Source organism: Physella acuta, unplaced genomic scaffold (genome assembly GCF_028476545.2).
Source record: "Physella acuta isolate Inbredline_101_S28 unplaced genomic scaffold, ASM2847654v3 ptg000256l, whole genome shotgun sequence".
Classification (NCBI taxonomy): Eukaryota; Metazoa; Mollusca; class Gastropoda; family Physidae; genus Physella; species Physella acuta.
This window is the reverse complement of record NW_026731775.1, coordinates 184,900-208,244: the sequence shown is the minus strand read 5'-3', so window position 1 is coordinate 208,244 and position 23,345 is coordinate 184,900.

Here is a 23,345-nt window from a genome sequence, read left to right as displayed (position 1 = left end):
CACGAAACGTAGTCAAACAAAACACATACAAAACGGCCATACACACAATACAACTACAACACACTGATCCCATACACATCGCCTATACCACAAGCAGGACACACATAACATCCTACATGCAAGACGTCCCTGATGTCCCCTTGGTTATCGTTGCTTTAAGAACTGGTGTAGGTACTTGAAGTATTGAACGGAATAGATAAAGAATGCACTTTACAGATACGTAGGCAACACGCACACACAAACACACACAAACACTCATAAACTCTCTCTCTCTCTCTCTCACTCTCTCTCTCTCTCTCTAAATATATATATATATAAATAAATAAAATTCTATATATAAATATAAATATAAATATAAATATAAATATATATATATATATATATATATATATATATATATAAACGACACCATTTTTAGAATTAATTATTGTAATTTATATTGATTAGATTATATAAGTGTAGGATAGTGGACTTTGATTATAAGTAACTATAGTTGTGTATGTACTAAATAAACTTGTATGTCTTGGAAAAGCTTTTGTGTCCGTTGTTATTATTTCCCAATGAAGAAATCAATGTGGCATATAAGGGTCGATCGCCCATACATATACATTACAGTGTATGAATTAAAATAGTTCTCATCCTACTAGCCTACAAATAAAACTGCTACGATCATTTGCTAATCATCATTTTTTCTAAATATCTCTTCCGGGGAGGGGGAAGGTGGGGGTTCTAAGTATCTCTTTGGGAGGGGAGGGGGGGGGCTTTATCCACCCCCCCCCCCCCCCGAACTAAATGGAATTTATATAAAAAACATATACTTTTACCAGTATATTGTCCTTGTTCCGCCCCCCCCCCCCCTCGAAAATATCAAGTGCCCCCCCCCCGGAAGAAAAAAGTCTGGAAGAAACACTAATACATTAAGCAGTAATTATATATATATATATATATATATATATATATATATATATTCATCGATTAATCATTGAAGAACGGCATGCGTGAGTACAATGATTGTACAGGTTCAATAAAATAAACAGAGGCTGTAAAACGTGTTGGCATATAACTGTGCCCGCCTCCCTCGATGTCATCTGAGTTACGAGTGACAAATCGACCAATGGGCGTAGCTCTAACATCTCACGTTTCACTAAAGCACCAATCGATTGACTGAGCTTAGAAAAGTATAGATCTACATAACGGGAAAAGCAATCCGCAGAAAAAAATAAATTATAATTATTTTTTAACACTGAACAACTACTCCCATCCGTTCAACTCATATTTCTTTAGTTTATGTAAATAAAACCATACGTAAAATGTTTTAATTTACAACCAAGATTGAGTTTTATAATAAAAGTAAATTACAATGTGTTAAGGAGGGGATGAGTAATATTAAAAGTGTTAAAAGGCATTAGGTTGGCTATTTTCTAAATTTTCAGGTCTCGTTTGTGTATAAGTTCATACACCCGTAACCCTGTTTGTATGTGTGTGTGTATGTGTGTGTGTGCGTGCTTGCGTGCGTGCGTGCGTGTGTGTGAGAGAGAATGAGAGTTGAAGAGGGGGAAGGGTTAATTTAAATCTTAAAAACCACATAACAATGTATTCACTCCAGCTCTAAGCCTGATCTAAATCTATTTCTTCCTGGTTTACACTGTGTGTGAGAGACTCTACACAGCGTTGACGCCTCCGTGACCTATATTTCTGCTACTGTAAATCTGCACATTGTGATACCTCTGGACTAACTATCGTTTTGGGAATTAATATGGTGACAATACTGTGAACTACATATATATATATATATATATATATATATATATATATATATATATATATATATATATATATATATATATATATATATATATATATATATATATATATATATGGTGACGCCACTGTGACCTACATTTCTGGACCTTGTATATATATATATATATATATATATATATATATATATATATATATATATATATATATATATATATATATATATATATATATATATATATATATATGGTGACGCCACTGTGACCTACATTTCTGGACCTTGTATATATATATATATATATATATATATATATATATATATATATATAAATGGTGACCTACATTTCTGAACCTCTGTAAATGAATATACATAATATGGTGACGCCACCGTGACCTACATTTCTGAACCTTGTAAATAAATATACATAATATGGTGACGCCACTGTGTACTACATTTCTTGTACTGTAAATCTGCACACGATCACGCCACGGTGACCTACATTTCTGTAAATCTGCACACAATCACTGTACATTGATCTACATTTTTGCCACTATAAATCAACATAACGTGACGCTTCTACTACATATATTTTTGGTACTGTAAATCTATAATAATGGTGACGCCACTGCGACCTACATTTCTGATTTATTTACGACTGACGTAACTGCCGAAAAGGAAAAAAAATTGCCGAGTCAACATTTTTAAGTCAGTCAACCACTAGTCAAATAACAGTAGCAGTGAGGCTTATAACCTTTTACCTCTGGCTAAAGGGAAGAAACCGCGTACCTAACTCGACTAGTAACATACGGTAGTGTCCCATTAAAAAAAATAATTTGCATATTTTGCTTTCTAAACTTCGTCTGGTTTCCATTTTATGACTTAAAAAAGCTTTACAATGAAGCTTTATTAAACTAGGGCATACTCTATTGAGCTTAAAGCTGAACTATATTATATACGATTTTACACACACCTCGAAAGTAGCGTGGTTTATTGTGTTGTTATATTGTTTGCTGTTGAGTGATATACAACTATGTTATATTATATTACCCTTGATTTTTATTTCTTTTAGTTTCCGTTGTTTTACTAGCTGGCCAGTTAAGATTATATACACCATTGGCGTCAAACTTACTAAATAGAAGACTGCAAAGGTAAGATGAAATCAGCCAAAGTCTTATGACATTAAATTGATAAGTGGTTCGGTTCACTTGGGGGTGGGGGTTGATCTAAAATAATGAAGTGGGGGAGGGATGAATGTAATTAATATGAGGGGCGGTTGTCTGTGAAAAGTTTTAAATAGTTTTTTTCTAGGGGGCAGGGGTGGGGGGTGTAAATATAATGTTAATAAAGTGTGCATGGTCATAATGTTTTAAAACATTAACATTGCTAAGTAATCGATGAGGGATGGTTGCCTATGAAAAGTTAGAAATAGCTTTTTTTTGGATGGGGGTGCATGGTTATTAGATTTTAAAACATTAGTATGGCCATGTAATAAATTAGGAATGGTTTTCAATGCGGAGTAATAAATAGAACTTTATAGGGGAGGGGAGGGTTTAAAAAAATAATTTAATTTTTGAATTTTCAAAATGTGCACGGTAAGTTTTTTAAAAACATTGCCATGTAACCAACTGTTCATTCAGTCTGTATTTAAGGTATAAAATGCAGTTTTGAATACCACTATCACATTTTGGCGACTAGAAAACCACCCTCTCACAGGGAGAGAACCCAACTCCTGCAGACCCGGCTATCAGAATGTAAAGAATGCCAGGGCCAGGTAACACTATCTAAACCCTCACCGTGATTTATCGCCCCTCCCCCCCCCTTCCTTGACGGGGCCTGGTCTGGCTTCGGTGTGTGTATATGTGTGTGTCAGTGTGTTTATGTGAGGGGTGTGTGGGAAGGGTGTGGGAGATAGTGGCAACTGATGGGAATGATAAATAGGAATTAAGTTAAATTTAACTATATATATATATATATATATATATATATATATATATATATATATATATATATATATATATATATATATATATATATATAATATATATATATCGTATAAATATTAATAAATTTAAGAAGACACAATGTTTTTACTGTTTTACTTTTTTTATAAGGTAACATTGTGACTCGAAATAATTGTTTTTTAAATTGAACTTCTTCTTCTTCTGTCTAGATACGACATACCAACTATACACAACATGGTCATACATTGATGTCTAGATACGACATACCAACTATACACAACATGGTCCTACATTGATGTTTACATACGACATACCAACTATACACAACATGGTCATACATTGATGTCTAGATACGACATACCAACTATACACAACATGGTCATACATTGATGTCTAGATACGACATACCAACTATACACAACATGGTCCTACATTGATGTTTACATACGACATACCAACTATACACAACATGGTCATACATTGATGTCTAGATACGACATACCAACTATACACAACATGGTCCTACATTGATGTCTAGATACGACATACCAACTATACACAACATGGTCATACATTGATGTCTAGATACGACATACCAACTATACACAACATGGTCCTACATTGATGTTTACATACGACATACCAACTATACACAACATGGTCCTACATTGATGTCTAGATACGACATACCAACTATACACAACATGGTCCTACATTGATGTTTAGATACGACATACCAACTATACACAACATGGTCCTCCATTGATGTTTACATACGACATACCAACTATACACAACATGGTCCTACATTGATGTCTAGATACGACATACCAACTATACACAACATGGTCCTACATTGATGTCTAGATACGACATACCAACTATACACAACATGGTCATACATTGATGTCTAGATACGACATACCAACTATACACAACATGGTCCTACATTGATGTCTAGATACGACATACCAACTATACACAACATGGTCATACATTGATGTCTAGATACGACATACCAACTATACACAACATGGTCCTACATTGATGTTTACATACGACATACCAACTATACACAACATGGTCCTACATTGATGTCTAGATACGACATACCAACTATACACAACATGGTCCTACATTGATGTTTAGATACGACATACCAACTATACACAACATGGTCCTCCATTGATGTTTACATACGACATACCAACTATACACAACATGGTCCTACATTGATGTTTACATACGACATACCAACTATCTATACACATGTTTTTTAAGAGAGTGCAAGAAAGGGAGGTAAGATACACAGCCCGTTCTAGATACGAGGTGACCTAAAATATCAGATGTCTATCAGTGGTTCCCTGTCTATTACAAGTGGTTGCTTAAAAAATTTCTTATTTTCTAATGTAAACTGTAAAGGATTTAACTGTGACAACCCTAGAGTTCACAACCTATTTGAAATCCTGCTCTTATTTAAAGTTGTCAGATGTGAGATCTAAGTGGAGACGGTGGTCACTAAAATATGAGAACCGCTGGGCTAGGGACAGTTTAGAGATAGCACCACTGTGAAGATGACAACAGGACAACATGTTTGATTTAAAGGGTGGGATTCAAAGCTACGTGTTGACTGCTCTGATTGTGTAGATTTCATGTGATGTATATATATATATATATATATATATATATATATATATATATATATATATATATATATATATATATATATATATATCCATCCCACACTGATCCCCTAAGATGGGGTCTGCTCTGTTTCCCCTCAGACAACTTCATTCATATTTTTGTTCATGAATGAAAGCGAGTGTTTGCAAGGCAGTCGTCAAGTTACTCATGCAAGAATAAAACGTTATCTCAACGGAACATCCTCCATTCCCCTACCCCCACCCCACTTGCCATCAATGTCAGCTAGTTTCACGAACCATAACCGCAGGTGTATCAGATCGTTCAGGTGTGTTACCTCCCTGAATGAATACGTTTTCTTGATGTAACTGCGTGCCACCTAGTATAGTATAAACGCTTCCCCGAGTTGGTGGTACAATGGTAAAGTATTTGTAAAAAGTAGCTGGCTGAAACGTATATTATTTATACCTCTTAAGTGGCAGCGTATATTTCAATGAATTTAACAAGCATGGTAGAACATTGTATTTAATAACTGTACCAATAGGCACTTTTTTCTTTTCTTTTTCTTTTGAGGATTATATTTGAAACAATTGTCTCCTGTCTGTTGGGGTTGTATTCCTTGTGTGTTGGGTTGTGTCCCTTGTCTGTTGTGTTGTGGTGTGTCTCTTGTGTGCCGGGTTGTGTTTCATGTCTGTTGTGTTGTGTCCCTTGTATGTTGTGTTGTGTCCCTTGTATGTTGTGTTGTGTCCCTTGTATGTTGTGTTGTGTCCCTTGTATGTTGTGTTGTGTCCCTTGTATGTTGTGTTGTGTCCCTTGTATGTTGTGTTGTGTCCCTTGTATGTTGTGTTGTGTCCCTTGTATGTTGTGTTGTGTCCCTTGTATGTTGGGTTGTGTCCCTTGTATGTTATGTTGTGTCCCTTGTCTGTTGTGTTGTGTTCCTTGTATGTTGGGTTGTGTCCCTTGTATGTTATGTTGTGTCCCTTGTCTGTTGGGTTGTGTCCCTTGTATGTTATGTTGTGTCCCTTGTCTGTTGTGTTGTGTTCCTTGTATGTTGGGTTGTGTCCCTTGTATGTTATGTTGTGTCCCTTGTCTGTTGTGTTTTGTCCCTTGTCTGGTTGGTTGTGTCCTCTGTCTGTCGAATTTCTTCCCCTGTTTGTAGGCTTATGTCCCCTGCCTTGTATATTGTATTTCCTGTCTTTTATGTGCTTTCTTTGATGTCCCCGACTTTACAACAAGCCACACAACTCTCAATGCCAAAAGGTTGTTTTTTACCATCCATAATCCGAAACTTTAACAACGTTTTGTTTTTTATTTCTTTAAGACAAATCCACCTTTGTTTCTCACACTCAATGAAACATCACGAAGACCTTCTTCTATCATAGCTTGATGTTTCCTGTTTTTGACTGCTCATTTCATATCCAATTTCTCATCTTCAAAAAAAAAAAAAAAAAAAAAAAAAAAAAAAAAAAAAAAAAAAAAACCTCACCCCCACCATATCCTTCCCCCACCCTCACTCCCTACCGCATGTACACACCAGCCATGCCGTTTATGAGGACGAAGCCGAGTTTAAAATATTCACCCTTTCACCGCTAATTACAGGCTCCATGTGCAAGTTCAGGCCCGCCTTTTATCTTTTTAAACGCTTTTTAAATTGGGATTAAATTACCTGCCCGGGATTAGCCCAGGCTCTCGGCTTAAATACGATCGCGTTTCAAAGTTTTGTTCCAGCTTTAAGAAAGAACACTTGCGGGTATTGAGGTCGTGCTGTTTTAACCACCCCCCCCCCCCCCTCGAGGCTCTCCATCCTACTTTATCGTCATACGTCGTCATAAAAACTCATACATAAATGAAGATGTAGGCCTACAAAACTTCAAACTATTAACAGGTTCTATGGTAAATTGACAGTTTACTTTTCAAAACGTATGCAACTTATTGAGCCTGGCTCACTTATGTATCGTTACATACGTCACAATAATCTGAAATCCACCCCCCCCCCACTCCCCTCACTGTTTGACATAATTCATAAATTACCCCTCAAATAGAATTCTAAAATAAAACATTTCAATAATTTTTCTATCGTGAATAACCTATGTCGAATTTGATGCCTTTACACTTAATTCATGAGATTGTTAGTTTCTATATTTGTATTTAATGTGTAGCGTGATACATCGATGAACGATATCATAACAAGAAATTTGATCCAACATTCGATCAACTGCTATTCTCAGTTGATGCGGAATAATGAAATACCATGCTATTTGTACTCGCTTCTTTACAAAAAAAAATCGATATCAAATCGATCTAAACACTATGATCGTGATCTGATTGATTTCTGGCACATTGATTGAAGATTGTATCTTTAACTTGGGTAATCATTTGAACATCCACTGATATACAGCCTATATAGCTCTATAAATCTATACAGCCTATATAGCTCTATAAATATATACAGCCTATATAGCTCTATAAATCTATACAGCCTATATAGCTCTATAAATATATACAGCCTATATAGCTCTATAAATATATACAGCCTATATAGCTCTGTAAATATATACAACCTATATAGCTCTATAAATATATACAGCCTATATAGCTCTATAAATATATACAACCTATATAGCTCTATAAATATATACAGCCTATATAGCTCTATAAATATATACAGCCTATGTAGCTCTATAAATATATACACCCTATATAGTAGCTCTATAAATATATACAGCCTATATAGTAGCTCTATAAATATATCAGGGGCGGAACTACAGTGCCGCCAGACCCCGCAATGCGGGGGGGGCCCACGCCATTTAGGGGCCCAGAGCCGACCATAATAAAAAAAATTATAGTTAAAAAAAAGTAAATTTTCTTGCATTTTTGACTTGATGGTTGTTTTGTAAAAAAATTACAGTAGCTGCGGTTGGATTATCTTTATTCTATAGACACCACCCCACGCTCTTGTATCTTCTTTTTCCCTTTGTTTTAAACAACTGTGAAAGCCGAGTCTTTCTCCTACAATTAAACTTATCAAAGATAAGCAAATGTTCAAACCACTTCCCTGACTTATTTCCCTTATTTTTAAAATAGTCAAATAGGGGTGATCATAAGTTCCTTTTAATAGATTCGTATTAAACAAATTAAAAAGCAAATATCTTCCCTTAATTATTACTTTTTATAAGTAATTTTTAAATAATAACATTGTATAAAAAGGAAGTGTATTAAATCTAAAATATTTAAAAAATTATTAATATAAATACAAAAAAACAAACATAAAATAAACCTAACTTGAGATACCATTACTTATAACAAAGCTTTCATGTTTTATATTATTTTGACTGACTAAAGGTTTAGAGGGCTTCTGTCAACAATTAATTAAAACTGATTTTCCCACAAAACAGACTAATGCACTTATACACATGACAAAATGTTGAAATTTCATTAAATTGATGTTTTTCAAATCCCGAACAGGCCAGCAATGAGTATCCTATGTTCGTATTTTGTGCTTATATATATATATATATATATATATATATATATATATATATATATATATATAAGCACAAAATACGAACATAGGATACTCATTGCTGGCCTGTTCGGGATTATAAGAGGGCCTAAAAAACTTTTTTGCGGGGTGGCCCTTGTTTTGTAGTTCCGCCACTGAAATATATACAGCCTATATAGTAGCTCTATAAATATATACAGCCTATATAGCTCTGTAAATATATACAGCCTATATACTCTATAAATATATACAGCCTATATAGCTCTATAAATATATACAGCCTATGTAGCTCTAGAAATATATACAGCCTATATAGCTCTATAAATATATACCGCCTATATAGCTCTATAAATATATACAGCCTATATACTCTATAAATATATACAGCCTATGTAGCTCTATAAATATATACAACCTATATAGCTCTATAAATATATACAGCCTATATACTCTATAAATATATACAGCCTATATAGCTCTATAAATATATACAGCCTATATAGTAGCTCTATAAATATATACAACCTATATAGCTCTATAAATATATACAACCTATATAGCTCTATAAATATATACAGCCTATATAGCTCTATAAATATATACAGCCTATATAGCTCTATAAATATATACAGCCTATATAGTAGCTCTATAAATATATACAGCCTATATAGCTCTATAAATATATACAGCCTATATACTCTATAAATATATACACCCTATATAGTAGCTCTATAAATATATGCAGCCTATATAGTAGCTCTATAAATATATACAGCCTATATAGCTCTATAAATATATACAGCCTATATAGCTCTATAAATATATACACCCTATATAGTAGCTCTATAAATATATACAGCCTATATACTCTATAAATATATACAGCCTATATAGTAGCTCTATAAATATATACAACCTATACAGCTCTATAAATATTTACAGCCTATATAGCTCTATAAATATATACAGCCTATATAGTAGCTCTATAAATATATACACCCTATATAGCTCTATAAATATATACAGCCTATATAGCTCTGTAAATATATACAGCCTATATACTCTATAAATATATACAGCCTATATACTCTATAAATATATACAGCCTATATAGCTCTATAAATATATACAGCCTATATAGCTCTATAAATATATACAGCCTATATACTCTATAAATATATACAGCCTATATAGCTCTATAAATATATACAGCCTATATAGTAGCTCTATAAATATATACAGCCTATATAGCTCTATAAATATATACAGCCTATATAGTAGCTCTATAAATATATACAGCCTATATAGTAGCTCTATAAATATATACAGCCTATATAGCTCTATAAATATATACAGCCTATATAGTTTCTCTATAAATATATAGAGCCTACATAGTAGCTCTATAAATATATACCGCCTATATACTCTATAAATATATACCGCCTATAGCTCTATAAAAATATACAGCCTATATAGCTCTATAAATATATACAGCCTATATAGCTCTATAAATATATACAGCCTATATACTCTATAAATATCTACAACCTATATAGCTCTATAAATATATGCAGCCTATATAGCTCTGTAAATATATACAGCCTATATACTCTATAAATATCTACAACCTATATAGCTCTATAAATATATGCAGCCTATATAGCTCTATAAATATCTACAACCTATATAGCTCTATAAATATATACAGCCTATATAGCTCTATAAATATATACAGCCTATATACTCTATAAATATCTACAACCTATATAGCTCTATAAATAGGTTGTACATGCGAGTAAGAGCGCTGCTAAAACGGAAATACAAAAACAATAATTTCTGCATGTTTAAGGGGCTTAGCACATATGCGTATGTTTGTTTATGATGTCATGTTACCTCATACAGATGTTTACCTTTTCAGAGATAACCTTGCTTATGAGTGAATTGGACATCCGAAATGTATCATCTTGGGGGCCGTTAATTTTAAAAATGTAAACAAACGATGTGACTCGTATTTTAAAAGGTCCGTTATGGTTGGGAGAAAAGCTTGTCTCCGCCAGATCTAAATGAAGATTTCATGTTTTTGTTAATTTAATTGTAATATTTTTATACCGCTGTATGATATATTAATGTGCTATTTATGTTTGATATATCACTTAATGGGATGTGTAAAAAATAAATAGGATTTGTTTCGCATTAAAGTTCATCCGCAGCGAATGCATTACTCCACATTTTTATTTCGTGGTTTGTTTTGTTCTATAAATAGATCACGCACCTCTTATTTTGTTACAAAGTTTAGGATGAAACTTTTGAAGGTCAAATATATCATGTTTTGTTATAGACCTAGGTTACGATTAAACTTTTGACGATCAAATATACCTTTTTAGTCATTGACTAGGGTTAGCGTTAAACTTGTAATAGTTAAATATTTAAATATCTCTTATAGACTACAGTACATATACCCAGTGGCGTAGCGAGGTCGGGTGTCACCCGGGCGGCACTTAATGGTGTCACCCCCCAGAGGCATAGAGACCCTTCCCAGGGACAAACTTTCAAATTTTCGCTTTGCACCCCCCCCCCTCAAGTTTTCGATTTGCACCCCCCCCCCATCAAACTTTCGATTTGCACCCCTCAAGTTTTCGATTTGCACCCCCCCCCCGCCCCCCCCCCCTCGCTACGCCCCTGTATATACCGCATCGGTAGCTGGCCACCTCAAAATTCAATGTAGATGAAACTATTAGGATAAAACTATTCTATCTTTTGTATAACTGAACATTGTAGTTCAGATAAACATGAAGTTTTGTTCTACACTTAAGTTTATACTAAACACTCTTTGATCTATACACATGTGTTTGGGACAAATATGTCACAAACATAAAATATTCCATCCAGTCTCCGGATGCATTTTGTACAGTCAATTGATTTGAAATGAAGTTTTTATCTGTGCTATGTTCAAAACGTTTTGTTTTTTCAGAATGGTTCGCGAAAATCTGCTGAAGTAAAATCTACCCACTAGGGGAAATAACTTGTAACGATTGTGGTAAAAAAAAATTTCAACTATTGCATTCGTTTTTCTTGTGACGACCAATGTTTACTATACTAGGTGATTTTATTTTTAAGATTGGAAATGGTGTAATGATTTGAAATCTTGTAATGTTGTAATGTTTGTTGTTTGATGTGTTAGTTGTTTGCTGCTATAGTTTTGGTTGTTGTAGTTGATATTGCTGTTTTTGGCTTTCTTGATCTATAAAAAAATATAATTATTTAAAAAATACAACATAACCACACATAAAATTGGCCGACAAAACGATGTGACTCGCATTGGTATTGTTTTTTGTAACGGTTTTTTTAATTGTTTTTGTTTTGCATTACTCGTTGTTGTAAATGTTGTAATATTTACTCTTTATTTCTGTGTTGGTTTTCTTGATTTAAAATTATAAAAAAAATACAACATAACCACACATAAAGTTGGTGGACAAAACGATGTGACTCACTTCGGTATAGTTTGTTGTAAAGTTTGTTGTAAAGTTTGTTTTTATTGTTGTTTTCGCATTACTTTTTGTTGTAATAGTTGTAACATTTACTTTTCTATTGCTGTGTTGGTTTAAAATTATCTAAAACACAGCAACACCCAGACATACAATTGGCCAACCAAATGACGTGACCTACATCGGTATAGCCAGGCTTGTATTCAGTGTTGTTCAAGTGCTGTCTGGTTCATTTAGTCACCACCCACATCTAGATATGGCGCGCACACCACTTTTTTTGTCATGACGCTGAGTTGTGAAATAATATCTCAACTAGGAAGTGCGTTCTCACATTTTAAAACAAAAATCCAATTAACTAATTGAAGTAGTTTGAGCAGGCATTCTGCTTAATTCATGCAATTGACAGCATTATTGTTTAATTGTTTGATTGACATTGTTGGATACTGGTTCAAGTGTGAATTTATAGAAAAAGATGATGCGTTAATCATAGTTACACAAGAGAGATGTAGTAAGAATTGACTTCACGTGCATATTGTCTATTATTTTTATTTAAAAAAAAGTATAGCTTCATTTCGAACTTTACTGGCCAGTGGGCAGGTGGTGTAGAGTTCTTCTGTTTCAGTGACCTCGGCATATAAAGGGATAGCAGCCTTTACTTTTCCTAACGTGAATTAGTACTCGAGATTTGAACTCGAGACTTTCGGGTTAGCAGTCGTGCGCTCTACCACCCGACACACGCCGTCCCTTACCATTGAATTACATTCCGTCTTTGTTGTGAGATCCGCCTGTCCTTCTGCAAGTGTTGCAGAAAGGCACAGCACGTCCACACTAATCAGGCGGCGACACACACTTACATTGCAGATAGGCGTGGCCTTATCCGTGCTTGTTATCTAGTAAACGTTTATAAGGGTAATAACATGATTAGAGGGGAGGGGCAGAATGGGAGAGGGTAACTACACTTATTAGGTTAATTAGCAATCAAGTTCGTCCATAATTTTTATTTTCTACACACATCAAAAACTTCACATACAATTGTTTAAATTCAACAAGGCTTACACAAACACAAGTTCTCATATAATAGCTAACTGTACCCTAGTTTTGTTCTGCGTTGTGGGAGAATGAGAGGACTTTAAGGGAGGAGGACGATTAGGTATGGTTTATCTAGTATTTGTTAGCGCAATTTCATTACAGGAAAATTGCGATTATTAACTCGTCATTTCTGGATGGATGGATGTGTGTCCGCAGCTTTAAAAGTCGTATCTCCTCCTCAACGAAGCAATATCGAGGACTAGTTCCAAAAGCAAATATGTTAAGCAAGTTCCGAGGATGAACATAGGCCAAAAATATTCCAGGAATTCCTTCCTGGATTTCCCGGAAAAGCCAAAAAACCTCGAAAAAATGCAGTTTTTGCTCCATATCTCAGCAACCATACCACTTAGCGACTTGAAACATTTACCAATCGATTCCTGTCATAATTTAGAACAATATTGCAGAAGAAAGTTTTCAAAAATATCCTTTCGTTCGGTCGCAAATTTTTTTCTAAATTATTTAAACTGAGCATCGTGTAGGCCTAGTTTTATCTTATGTCACAGTCAGAAGAAAGTTTGCCGACCCCCGAACGAGATGGAATTGATATAGAAAACATATAATTTTACCAGTGTCCGTCCCCCCTCTCACCCCTCCCCCCAGAAAATGTAGTCCAACCCCCCCCCCCCCTACCACCCCATAGAAAAAAGTCTGAAAGAAATACTGGTCATATTATTGTGGAGGGGTGGAAAATGATGGGGGGGGGGGGGGGGGGCGAAATGCATGGTACAATATCGCAGTGATGGCTTGGTTCTCGTGTTGTGTGTGTATGGGGGGGGGGGGGAGTTGGACATTGATTGTAGAAAATAAAAGTGACAGAGGAAAAAACTTCATTTCTGTAACTTTTCCGGCACACATTTTTTCTTTGTGACTTTTTTTCTGTGACTTTTTTCCTAGCAAAATCTGTGACTTGTTAAATGTTTTTTTTTCCTGTGACTTTTTTTTTCGTTCACCGTGGACGTTATGTGGACGAAATGTTTTGTCTAATGTCGCAGTGATCCCACCACCAACCTTCACGCACATTTTAGGTCGAAAAATTAAATCACAAGCATCACTTTCTTTAAAATATTCTTGAAGACAATGCAGTCTGACTTCAAATTCGACTTAATTTGATGCCTAATTAATTATTTATGAATTAATTAAAATTTTATATAATTAGTAGGGTGTCTTCTACTTATATTCCGCACTATCAAACACGGAATATCATGTTCATTTGGTGCGCAATAGTTTTTAGCCATGCAACTGTACTTAATATTAGTAAAGGTATCCGCTAGATAGTATATTGACCCAGGCTTTTCTTTATAGATCTATTTATTTAAATAGTAATGCATTATTTTTATTTAAATAAAAATCATTTATTTTCTCCCTTTTAGTGCATCGCCACATAAAAGCTTGTTATTTAAATGTTTTTAAATTAATTTTTTTTCCCACAATAAAGCCTGGACAATTTTGTCTCAAATATTTTCATTAATAATCTCTTTTGCAGCAATTCTTAACACGCCTGGGAAGGAATAGTGACACGCATCAAAATTTTGATTCGCTTGGTATAATTAATTACCTACGCCTTCACCACTCCCCCCCCCCCCCACCCACAATCACGCAGGGGAAGATAACCAGCGATAATGTCCCATTGTGCCGTCTCTGCTCGCACTTTCCCAGGCCAGCCAGACGTCTGCTAGGCCAGCTAGACGTCTGCTGGAGATGGTAGGCCTCAAAACAATGCCTGTTCACTGTCGTGTCATTGGAAACCGTGACCTTAGTAGGCCCACCGAAAGTGTAAGGTCAGCTGATGGAAGAGTATTGTTAGGGCACATTGTGTGTTAGGCTAACTGAATGGTAGGCCCACCTTGTATGTCAGCAGGCTATCAAGCATTAAGCCCCCCGTGTTAGGGCACATTGTGTGTCAGACACATTGAATGTTAGGCCCACCATGTCACCAGGCTATCAAGTATTAAGCCCGTCGTGTTAGGGCAAAAAAGCCCACTAAGTTTTAGGCCCACCAAATATTAAGTCTACAAAGTAGGCTATATCACCAGGCTATCAATTATTTAGCCCACCAAGTTTTGGTCCCACCAAGCCCACTAACTGTTAGGCCCACCAATTATTTGGCCCACAAAGTTTTGGGTCCACTAAGTGGTAAGCTAAATCCCACTAAATGCTAAGACCACCATTTATTTGGCCCACTTTTTAAGCCCAACAAGTGTTAAGCCCTCCATATGTTAAGCCCACCAAATATTAAGCCCACCAAGTATTAAGCCCATCAAGGTTTAAGCCCACCAAATATTAAGCCCACCAAGTATTAAGCCCACCAAATATTAAGCCCACCAAGTATTAAGCCCATCAAGGTTTAAGCCCACCAAGTATTAAGCCCATCAAGGTTTAAGCCCACCAAGTATTAAGCCCACCAAATATTAAGCCCACCATTTCTATCACCAGGCTACCAAAATAATAGTTAGGCCGGGCCATTCTCGTGCAACAGAACACCACCCATTAAAACTGATCACATCACACCACAAAGTCTCAACGATGTGAACCACCATATCGCCGCTATATTTCAGCCTAGAGGTTCGGCTAAATACCCACGTCAGAATTAGTTGCTGTGGTGAGATGCTATGTTAAACAAAGGTTGTAGATGGTGTAGAGGTTGTTGGTGGCTGAGTGAGACGACGGAGCTTGGGTGATCACAGGAGTGGGGTTTGAGGGAGTTACAGTTGTGCATACCTTCAGTCTAGGTCGATCCTGCATCGTGGTGCTCTTGTAGCTATCTCAAACATATTGGCCATACAACATTGTGGCCATGCTGAATATGGTCATACAAATTTGTGGCCATTTTAGACATTTGCCATGTGGGTCATGGGACGGAGTGGTCTAGCAGTAGAGAGCTGGACTGCTAACCCGTAAGTCTCGAGTTCGAATCCGGGTTCAAGTCAGTAAACCGTCTTTGAGTCCACCCAACTCTGATGGGTACCTAACTCACGTTAGGGAAAGTAGAGGCAGTTGGGCATAGTGCTGACCACACTATCTCTTCATATGCCGAGGTCACAGAAACAAGTGAACTCTATTTCACTTGCCCCATAGACCGTCAGGTTTGAAAGGGAAACTTTACTTCATGTGGGTCGGTGGCCATTCAACTTTTTTGCCATGTTGGATATGGCCATACAACTTTGTGGCCATTTTAGACATTGTCTTTTTTGGACTGGCCATACAACATTAGGGCCATGTCAAACAATGGCTATTTCGGACTGTAGTCTTTTAACAAGGTTCCATGTGAACTATTGGCCATATAGGACTGTGGCCATATAACATTGTGGCCATGTCAAACATTGGCCATCTAGGACTGTGTTTATGTGGCCAGTTAACAAAAAGCCCAAGTACAACTGGCCATGCGATACTTCGCCTCTGGCGCCGTTTAACATTTTGGCCACTTTGGGTTACACTAAAACTCGGATACCAACTCAAAACAACATTACATTCAAATCGTGCTCGGTAACTTTGAGAAAGATTGACATTAGAGGTCAGGGAGGGGGGTGAGGTTAGGAGTAGACATTGGGAAGATCGAAAAGGGGGGGGGGAGGTAGGAATATTTTGAACAAGGTCCCATGTCAGTCAAGCCGAGCGTCGAGTCACTTATTGATGACACCTGTGGATGACATGCAAATGTGGCATTGATTTCCCGACAAAGGAAAGGCCGACTCAGTATGCGAGACGCCATAAATTGTCTGCATATCAGCCATTGTCTGCCGCGCTGCCATTGTCTGTCTAAGTCCTATCTGTCTTGCACGTTCAGCAGGCAACAGACATTAAATCGGCTTTTGTTTTTAAAGGCGGTCTGTTCGGTTAAAGAACACTCTGGTTTAAATGGTTGGGTAGGTGTAGGTTAGTGGAGAAGTTAGGGACTTCATGGAGGGTTTAGAAAAAGGGTCTTACATTGATGACGTAGATGTAGAACAGGGGTATTACAGTAGTGACGTAGATGTAAAACAGGGGTCTTACATTGATGACGTAGATGTAGAACAGGGGTCTTACAGTAGTGACATATATATTATACAGCGGTGTTACAATAGTGACAGATATATTGAACAGGGGTCTTACAGTAGTGACGTAGATGTAGAACAGGGGTCTTACAGTAGTGACGTAGATGTAGAACAGGGGTCTTACAGTAGTGACGTAGATGTAGAACAGGGGTCTTACAGTAGTGACGTAGATGTAGAATAGGGGTCTTACAGTAGTGACGTAGATGTAGAACAGGGGTCTTACAGTAGTGACGTAGATGTAGAACAGGGGTCTTACAGTAGTGACGTAGATGTAGAACAGGGGTCTTACAGTAGTGACGTAGATGTAGAACAGGGGTCTTACAGTAGTGACGTAGATGTAGAACAGGGGTCTTACAGTAGTGACAGATTTATTATACAGGGGTGTTACAGTAGTGACGTAGATGTAGAACAGGGGTCTTACAGTAGCGATGTAGATTTGGAACAGGGGTCTTACAGTAGTGACGTAGATGTAGAACAGGGGTCTTACAGTAGCGATGTAGATTTGGAACAGGGGTCTTACAGTAGTGACGTAGATGTAGAACAGGGGTCTTACAGTAGCGATGTAGATTTGGAACAGGGGTCTTACAGTAGTGACAGATTTATTATACAGGGGTGTTACAACAGTGACAGATACATTGAACAGGGGTCTTACAGTAGTGACGTAGCGATAGAACTGGGGTTTTACAGTAGTGACACTACTAAAACAGGGGTCTTACACTAGTGACGTAAATATAAAACAGAGGTCCTAGAGTAGTGACATAATATAGAACAGTGGTTTTACAATACTGACAGATATAGAACATGGGTCTTACAGTAGCTATGTAGACCTGGTTATAAAACAAAGGTTTTGAATTAGTTATGTAAATATTGTAAGAGAATAGTGGTGACCGTATTGAATAGGGAGACGATAAAAAAAGGTCACGAGGAAAAAAGCGCATAGGAAAGACTTAACGAAGAAAAGTCGTTTATAAACAATGAATATATATACATATATATATATATATATATATATATATATATATATATATATATATATATATATATATATATATGAATTATAGATTGTCGTTTAATTAGAGTAATTTCGTACGAATCGTGAAATAAATGCTTTGGTGTTATCAAAATAACTCCTAGTGGAGTATGAAATCGACACAGTGAGTTTTAATAAGTGAGACTATCAAAGCGGGTAAATGATAGACAAAAAGTGAAACTTCACACACGGAAGTAGTGTACGCATAAAGTTGTAGAAAGGTAAAATCATCGATAGATTTAGTAAACAGAACAATATGTTGGAAATAAAACTTCAGCGATGGTTTAAGGAAGGCACAATGGTGAGACTAACGAGATGGTTTAACGAAGGGAGAATGGTGAGACTTCCGCAGAAGGAGAGTGAGACTACGGATCATGGGAAAATGTTCATCAGCCCTATCAGTGTACAAAGAACAACAACTCGGTAGTGTGTGAGTGACCGTTACTTGTAGCATGAAACAGGTGACAAGTTCCGGTTTGGTAAAAAACCACACAGCACTACAGGAACATTGGGGCAGCCATGTTGTGTTGCTGTTCAAAGGGAAATCACTAGGTTTATTTTTTTTTAACGAACCGGTTAGCTCTCATCTATCGTGGGCCATTTCACGCACAGTTACACACGTACACAGATATACAATATACACAATTTATGTATAAATACACACATATTAAGAAACATAAAAACTCATACACACATATAGGCCTATACATAGACACATACCAATACGTACACAAATACACAGAGGTGTAGCGAGGTGGGGGGGGGGGGGGTACATATGTAAATGGGTTGGAAAAACAAATTGAAAATTTTAGAGGGGGGGGGGGGGGGGTGCAAATTTAAAGTTTGAGGGGGAGGGGGTGCAAATTTAAGGCTTGAGGGGGGGGGGGGCCGCCAAATTGAAATTTTGTCCCCGGGCGCCGGGAAGGGTCGCTATGCTTCTGCACATACATACACATATACATGCAATCATGAATATAAATATACACACACTGACAGATACACACAAACACACATATATGTCAGAGTCTGATTTAATATGTATGTATATGTAAATGTCTAAATGAGAATATGTGCCTACAATCACTCGTAACGTTATTGTTTTAAAGTAATCATGAAAGGTCTATTTCCATATGGCACTCCGTTAGTCACCAAATACACATCAAACAAGAACAGTGCTTACCTTTTTAAAACACCATTGGTGTTTAACCAGATCAGTGGTGATTTTCAAAGTCATTTGTACTTTGTCATCGATACCTTAGCCGATCAGTGATGTAATGAAATGATTGATTTGTGTCGACTATTGGGGTGGGGGGGGGGGGGATACAGGCATTCTACGCATTAGATTCAATAGATGAAGCAGCTCAGTTCATAGCATTGTGATGTTACACAAGGTTAAATGTGATGGGTAAATGTAAGTGGTGTGTGTGCGTGTGTGCGTGTGTGCGTGTCTGTGTGTCTGTGTGTGTGTGTGTTGAGTTCACTGGGGGATTTTTAACGTTTATTCAAGAAGTTATACTTTTTGACAATTTGTCCTTTCTCCTCTCAGTCGTCACAAAAAAAAATAAAATCAGCAGACCTACCTAAAATATTAAAATTCACAAATGTGACATTACATTTACTGATCCTCGACCCCCCCCCCCCTCGTCACACATAGTCCCCCTCCCCTCACTTTATAATCGACACACTTGTGACGCCACTCATTTTCCGACCACCTGCACTTTTGTGACGTTATTTATGGACTATCCCTAAGCCCCTAAGACGTACGTAGATGTATGTTACACTTCCATCACCTATACCACATGGATGTATATTGGGTGACGTGCGGATTATAAAGTAAACATAAAAAGATGGATAAATATCCTCTGTTTAAACAAAGAAGATGAATTTAATAATAGACATTTGTGACGTTTTGATATCTAATAGATGCATAAGATCTACACTACCCAAAGGGCATGTGAATACGCAATACGCAAAAAAAAAGACAAGATGCATGCATTCCAGTTGTTGATGATGATAGTACGACATGCAAGTTTTTGGTCATGAGAAAGGGGCAAAGGTCAGAAAAGCAAAGTCGCGTAGACAAAGTATTTGTCTCGCAGACACGTCCCTAGTAGAATTTTCTCGGTGACCTCCCCTGTAATGGCGTTTTAATTCCCGCTATGGCAACTTACAAGAAAAAATAGCCGAGATATAAATAGGTTGTGTCGCGACACGGGCTAAAAGTAGAAGCTGAAGAGATGGTTTGTGCTGTAAGCGGGACATTTATGGTGCAACAAAAAAGGGTTTATTTATAAGCAGAAATGTAAATCTGAATAATTAATGACGGTGTGGCGGTTTAAACTAATGGGTTAGCTAACATTCCGTGTATTTGTACAGGGAATTTGCTGTTTTGTTTTGGGTTTTTTTTTCTGCAGGTGTCATATTCAACTACATTAGTATCATTTTGTACTTAGTAAATGTTTTAAAATCTTGAGCATTTAGTCGTAACTAAGATTAAAATTTGATTTTTATATACGTTGTTTAAAGCGAAGATGTGTACTAAACAGTATCGATATGGGCTGTCCTCTAAACGATACTCCCCTGAATGAATCATGAGTATCGTGGATTAGATAACGTGTAGTTGTAGGACAGAAGTTTCGATTATAATTACACGATAGGGTATGTTCAAGGCTATGCCTTCTGGGTTTAACAGTTAACCAGGTTGTTTAGACATTCACATTAACCTGTATTGCAGCTGATATTTGTCTTTATATGTAACTGGCTGGGTTGTATGTCCGTATGTCTGTCTGTAACGTTTTTTTTTTATATCAAAGGAAAACTACTTCGTTTTGATTTTTGTATATTCGAATACGTTTTACATTTCTATTACTTTCATTAACTAAATTAAAAAAAAACAAAAACATTCTTTTGTAAGTTTATTTCTGTTATAAAAAAAGAACTAACTCTTTTCAAAGCTTCATGGATTTATTTTGGTACAGTGTGGTCGAACAGCAGAGCGCTCGACAGCTAACAAGAAAGTCTCGAGTCCGTACAAAGTCCCTGAGTCCACCCAGCTCTGAAGGGTACCTGACTCAGTGTAGGAAAACCAAAGCGGCTGGTAATAGTGCTGACCACACTATCTCTTCATATGCCGAGGTCTCTGAAACAAGTGAACTCTACTTCAATTTCCCCATAGACCGTCAGGTTTGAAAGGGAAACTTTACACTATCCTCATTTATTCCGAGGTAATTGAAACGTATTAGCTCTACTTCATCTGCCCATGTGTCTTAGGCATGAAAGGGGAAAATAAAGCATTTATTTTAAAGTACAGACAAATACTTAATTTTAAGTTCAAAAAAAGAAATAACTTACACACTGAACAAGCTAAGAAGAGTTGCATGCAATGTAACACACTATTTTTTAATATCGAATATTAAAGTAAATGTTTTTGATTACACATTAGCTGTTTTAACACATGTTGAACAATTTTTTTGTAATATTATTCCAGCCGAGCTATAATATATTATAAAATATTTTATATATTATAAAGTCTATGATAAAACTTAGGTATTGATGAACTCAATCAGATAGTGTTGGAATGCGAAGAATTACCGTCGTGATGACTCAACTGATTACACAAATGATGAAAAGAGGCAATATTACTCGGTTACATTTCTAAATGAACAAGCTCCTTTAGGAATACCATCACATTAACTATGTTTATATATGTATTGCCTAATAATTTTATTTGAGAAATCTAAACACTCAACAAGGACTTTGCAATAGAATCATTTAAAAACAAAACGAATTTAAATAGTGTGAAAATTTTGAAGGAGACAGATGAAAAGTGTGAATATTGTTTAAAAAAAATTAGCATCAACGCACATAAAAGTTCACTTTGCTCTCAGAAGATGAGACCTTCTAGTTCAATTTGGCGTTTGCCATAACAACTACAAGGACAAACTATAAATAAGGTTGGAATTGTCTGTTTTTACAAGCTTTTATTTAACGACAGTCTGTCTGGATCGAAACGCTCGAGCGAAAATTCGGACACTTCTAACTGACAGATTCGGTTCAAAGTTGGCACGTGGGACAAGACTTGAAGACAATGGACCGTGACATTAAATGTGACTTAATTGGATGTCTAACTAATTTTTTTATGAATTAATTAAAATTTTGACCGAATTAGTAGGCAGTTCTATCCACACGCGTCATCACGTTCAATAGATGCACAATGGTTTTTAGTCATGTAACTCTATTGTAAATAAAAACATGTAAAGTACTAAAAACAAATTTCATAAAAAACGTTTAAATAACAAGCTTTTATGTACTAATGCACTAAAAAGTAGAAAATAAATTATAGACTACTATTTAAATAACTATAAAGAAAAGCGTGGGTCTATTTCTAAACATTAGTAAAGGTATCCAAAAGATACTAAAGTGACCCACGCTTTTCTTTATAGTTATTTAAATAGTAGCCTATAACTTATTTTCTACTTTTTAGTGCATTAGTACATATAAGCTTGTTATTAAAACGTTTTTCATGAAATTTTTTTTAATCATGTATACATTACTTTTTTTCAAGCAAGTCTCTACAAAAAAAAATGTAGTTTATTCGAAGATTTTTTTTTTTTTTTTTTTTTTTAGTAATATTAATTTATTTGATAGTTTTACACAGTTTCAAAGACATGAACATCAATTGTATGTATAGTAATTAAATGGAGAAAGTAAAATGGCATATGAGCCAGTCTAAAATAGGGTGTGCAACTCGGTCTCTCTTTCTACAATTCAGATTGTATATATAACCTTTATAGACGTGCTAATAGCTAAGTTGTTAGTGTACTCGGCTTGCATGCGGGTGGCAC